We start from the raw sequence: 5,765 nt of genomic DNA on the forward strand, positions 1-5,765 counted from the left end.
AAAAGACAAAACGGACATCATCCAGAACCACAGGAAGGCTGGCTGAGTGGAAATTCTAGAACTAGAAGGAAAGAGAAAAGCACACTGAGACTTAGAGGAGGTGCGGAAGTAAAGTGCAGAGGTATGGAGGCACATGTGGAAAGGGCTGGCAACTGAGGACACGGTTGTCTTTTTCAATCAGGAGGGAGTCTCAAACTCCCGGCTGGCAACTGAGGACACGGTTGTCTTTTTCAATCAGGAGGGAGTCTCAAACTCCCGACTGCTCTGAACTCCAGTTCCAGGCAAGTCTCTGGGGACCCAGACTCATACGGGGAGAACCTGGACTGTCCGGCATCTGTCAGAACTCAAGCGGCTTTCTCTCAGAGGTGCTTGCAGCGATTACCGGGACACTGAGACTCGGGGCCTCTTAGGATAGGACTGAGGAGCAGCCATAGCTGCTTGCTCCGCCCTGTTGATCCCCTGAGACCCCGCCCCACCCAAGCTGTGCGCAGAGGCTTTTGCATATGAAAGGCCTGGCCCTTTGCAATCTGAAAATTACCTAACAACTGCAGCTGGGCCAGACAGACCCAGAACTTCCAAAAGAAAGCCCAAGGCCCCACAGCAGCTTGCATTGCTTCACAGCTGAGCCTCATCTGGGCACCTCCAAACCCCAAACAAAGAAGAGGAATCTGCAGATCTCTCCATAGCTCCTGCTGGGTAGCCTCAGGCAGAGGCTAAATTAGCACCTCCTTAGAGATCCAAGAGCCAGTGTACCCAGTGGTCAGAGTGGGACCATCCAGATTACAACTCCTCAGATCCATAAGGGACACACTCAGGAGGCAGACTCAGTTAGCACCAAAGCCCCACTGAAGCAAGTCTTGCCCCAGAAGGGTGTCTTCAGTACAGAAGTTCTCCCACTGCAGACACAGCTGATTCTCACAGTCAATTGGCCTGGAGGTCAATTCCTCCCAGTGATACCTACAACAATCAAGGCTTAACTACAACAAGACTGTGCACAAAGCCCACAAAGGGGAGCAACAAGAGTGTCCACCTCAGGTAATTGGGGAGGCTGAGCCACTGGGCCCTATAGGACACCTAGCACACAAAGCCACTCTATCAACACAGGGAAGCATAAAAAATGTGGAGACAAAGAAACAGGTCACAAATGACAGAAATGGAGGAAAGCAAACTACTGGATATAGAGTTCAAAACCACGGTTATAAGGTTTTTCAAGAGTTTTCTAGAAACCGCCAATAAATTTAATGAGATCCTCCATAAATCTAGTGAGACCTCAAGGATATGAAAAAGGACCAACTAGAAATTAAGCATACACTGACTGAAATAAAGAATATTATACAGAGTTCCACACCAGACTAGAGGATCGCAAGAATCAAGTCAAGGGAGTACCCATACAACTGTCAGCTGATTTCTCAACAGAAACTTTGCAGGCCAGAAGGGAGTGGCAAGAAATATTCAAAGTGATGAATGCCAAGAACCTACAACCAAGATTACTTTATCCAGCAAAGCTATCATTCAGAATTGAAGGTCAGATAAAGAGCTTCACAAATAAGGAAAAGCTAAAGGAGTTCATCACCACCAAACCAGTATTATATGAAATGCTGAAAGGTATCCTTTAAGAAGAGGAAGAAGAAGAAAAAGGTAAAGATACAAATTATGAACAACAAATGCACATCTATCAACAAGTATATCTAAAAATCAAGTGAATAAATAATCTGATGAACAGAATAAACTGGTGAATATAATGGAATCAGGGGCATAGAAAGGGAGTGGACTGACTATTCTCGGCGGGGGGGAAGGGGTGTGGGGGGTGTGGGAAGAGACTGGACAATAATCGTACACCTATGAATGAGGACAGTGTGGGGTGGGGTGGGAACCGGGTGGAGGGGAGCTATGGGGGGAAAAAAGAGGAACAACTGTAATCATCTGAACAATAAAGATTTAATTTTTTTAAAAAAAGGCTGCCAGAGAGAGACAGAATGTTACCTAGAAGGGATCTCCTATTAGACCAGGGGTCCTCAAACTACGGCCACATGCAAATACAAATATTGTATTTGTTCCTGTTTTGTTTTTTTACTTCAAAATGAGATATGTGCAGTGTGCATAGGAATTTGTTCATAGTTTTTTTTTTAAACTATAGTCCGGCCCTCCAATGGTCTGAGGGACAGTGAACTGGCGCCCTGTTTAAAAAGTTTGAGGACCCCTGCATTAGACTATCAACCTATTTTTCAACAGAAACACATCAGGCCAAAAGGGAATGGAATGAAGTATACAAAGTGATGTAAAACAAGGGATTGAATCCAAGAATACTCTATCCAGCAAGGTTATCATTCAAAATTGAAGGTGAAACCAGAAAATTCACAGTAAAAAAAAGGCTAAGGGAGTTTATTTCCACCAAGCCAGTAATGCAAGACATGCTAAAGGAACTGCTGTAAAAAGATGAAATAGAATGGGAAGAAGGAGCACAGTCATAAAGAAGAAAAATGGCAAAAAACAATACCTATCAATAATAACCTTAAACCTAAATGGATTAAGTGCTCCAATAAAAAGACAGGGTAGCTGAATGGATAAGAAAACATGACCCATATATATGATGTCTACAGGAGACCACCTCAGAAAAAAAGACTCACACAGACTGAAAGTTAAGGGATGGAAAAATATTTTCAGGCAAAAAAAAAAAAAAAAAAAGATGGGGTTGCGATACTTATATCTGACAAAATAGACCTCAAAGTGAAGGCCATAAAAAGAGATAAGGGACCAACGTGGCCCTGGCGGGAGCCGAGCCGGAGCCGGAGTCACAGAGACTCGGAAACATGGAGGCCTGAGCCTCTGCCACTCTCTTGTCCCTGAGCTGGAAGCAGATCTCCCTGTCGGCTGAGACAGGTTGTCTTGTGGAAATGAAGATTTAAGGACAAGTTGTCTACCAGATTAGAAGATGGGATCAAACAGCAGCAGAATTGGTGATCTTCCTAAAAATGAGTACTTAAAAAAGTTATCAGGCACAGAATCTGTCTCTGAGAATGACCCGTTCTGGAATCAGCTTCTCTCATTTTCTTTCCCTGCACCAACCAGCAGTACTGATTTGAAGCTCTTGGAGGAGGCAACTATTTCAGTCTGCAGGTCTTTAGTTGAAAACAATCCTTCAACAGGAAACCTTGGTGCATTGATTAAGGTCTTCCTTTCTAGAACCAAAGAACTAAAACTTTCAGCAGAATGTCGGAATCACATCTTCATTTGGCAGACAGACAATGCTTTGTTTATTATTTGTTATTTGCTGAAAGTGTTCATCTGTGAGATGTCAGAAGAGGAATTACAACTTCATTTTACTTATGAAGAAAAATCTGGCAGTTACAGTTCTGACTCAGAAGATCTTTTGGAAGAATTAGTCTGCTGTTTGATGCAGTTAATCACTGATATTCCACTCATAGACCTTACATATGAAATATCAGTGGAAGCTATATCAACAATGGTTGTTTTCCTTTCCTGTCAACTATATCACAAGGAAGTTTTGCGACAGCATTAGTCATTGATGTGAGGTCGATGTCTTCCATACACCAGCAAACTTGTGAAAACTTTATTGTATAACATCATCAGACAAGAAAAGCCACCTCCTCCAGGCGTCCATGTTTTCCCTCAGCAGTCGGATGGGGGAGGACTGCTGTATGGACTTGCATCAGGCATAGCAACTGGACTCTGGACTGGGTGGCGTGGGAAGCAAAGCGGCCAACATGCCGGCACTTTCTTCCCCTCTGGCCAACCAGAGTCTCCTGCTCCTGCTGGTACTGGCCAACCTGACAGATGCTGCAGATGCCCCAAACCCCTACAGACAGGCCATCATATCCTTCAAGAACACACAAGATAACAGTCCTTTCCCCTAGTCAATTCCACATGCTTTCCAGATTAATTTTAACAGTTTTTACACGACTCTGTGAGCAGCAGACATCTGATCAGGCAACTCTCCTATTGTATACATTGCTCCATCAGAATAGTAATATTAGAACGTACATGTTGACTCGCATAGATATGGAAAATCTTGTTTTACCAATTCTTGAGATTCTGTATCATGTTGAAGAAAGAAACTCACACCACCTGTATATGGCACTTATAATATTGTTGATTCTTACAGAAGATGATGGCTTCAATAGGTCCATTCAGGAAGTGATATTAAAAAATATTACTTGGTATTCAGTACGGGTTTTAACAGAAATTTCACTGGGGAGTCTCCTAATACTGGTCGTAATAAGAACCATTCAGTACAACATGACAAGGAAAAGAGACAAGTACCTTCACACAAATTGTTTGGCAGCTTTAGCAAATATGTCAGCCCAGTTCTGTTCTCTCCATCAGTATGCTGCCCAGAGGATCATCAGTTGGTTTTCCTTGCGGTCTAAAAAACACAACAAAGTTCTGGAACAAGCTACACAGTCCTTGAGAGGTTTCCTAAATTCCAATGATGTTCCTCTACCAGATTATGCACAAGACCTAAATGTCATCGAGGAAGTGATTCGAATGATGTTAGAGGTCATCAATTCCTGCCTGGCAACTTCTCTTCACCACAACCCAAACCTGGTGTATGCACTGCTTTACAAGTGAGATCTCTTTGAGCAATTTCGAACTCATCCTTCATTTCAGGACATAATGCAAAATATTGATCTGGTGATCACCTTCTTCAGCTCCAGGTTGCTACAGGCTGGAGCTGAGCTCTCGGTGGAATGGGTCCTGGAAATCATGAAGCAAGGAATTGTTGCTCTGTCCAAAGACAGGCTGAAGAAGTTTCAGGAATTGAAATTCAAGTATGTGGAAGAGGAGCAACCCGAGGCGTCCTTCATCCCCTATGTCTGGTCCTTGGTGTACAGCTCTGCCGCCAGCCTGTACTGGAGCCCGCAGGACATCCAGCTGTTTAGGATGGACTCAGACTGAGGGCAGCCCTGCCCACCCTGCCACCAAGCACCTTCTCTCTTTTTCTTTCTGGCAAACAGACCAGGGAGATGGCCTGGTGTATCTTCTGTTAGGATCAGGAAACAGGTGTGTTTCCCTTGCACACTCGGATGTGGAGCATCGGTGCCAGTTGTTAGTAGATCACTTGGCTTCGATTATAGTACAAAAGGGGAGGGGGGCACAACAATAATAAATATCCAACCTGCTGTCAATGAAAAAAAAAAGAGATAAGGAAGGCCACTTCATAATACTAAAGGGAGCAGTTAAATAAGAAGATATAACTCTGGTAAACATATATGCACCAAATACAGGAGCACACAAATACATAAAAAAACTTCTGGAAGGTATCAAGGAAGAGATCAACAGCAATACAATCATAGCAGTGGACTTAAATACCTCATTGACACCACTGGATAAATCCTCTAGACAAAAAATCAGCAAAGAAACAGCAATCCTAAACAACCCACTAGATCTGATAGAATTAATTAAAAAAAATATATTTTATTGGTTTTTTACAGAGAGGAAGGGAGAGGGATAGAGAGCTAGAAACATCGATGAGAGAGAAAAATCAATCAGCTGCCTCCTGCACACTCCCTACTGGAGATGTGCCCACAACCAAGGTACATGCCCTTGAGTGGAATCGAACCAGGGACCCTTCAGTCTGTAGGCCAATGCTCTAAACACTGAGCCAAACCAGTCAGGGCCAATAGAATTAATTGACATCTTCAGAACATTTCACCCCAAAGCTACAGAATACACATTCTTCTCAAGTTCACATGGGACATTTTCAAAGACAGACCACATGGTAGGACACAGACTAAGTCTCTACA

At 43.4% G+C, this 5,765-nt stretch overlaps 1 pseudogene; it reads left to right on the forward strand.

Annotated features, from left to right (window-relative positions):
• The first annotated feature begins 2,860 nt into the window (after nt 1-2,860).
• LOC139005141 (dymeclin pseudogene) lies at nt 2,861-4,917 on the forward strand (annotated as a pseudogene).
• The last annotated feature ends 848 nt before the right edge of the window (nt 4,918-5,765 follow it).

This window comes from Myotis yumanensis, unplaced genomic scaffold (assembly GCF_028538775.1).
Source record: "Myotis yumanensis isolate MYYU_CA2020_CCGP unplaced genomic scaffold, mMyoYum1.0.hap1 SCAF_3, whole genome shotgun sequence".
Taxonomy (NCBI): Eukaryota; Metazoa; Chordata; class Mammalia; order Chiroptera; family Vespertilionidae; genus Myotis; species Myotis yumanensis.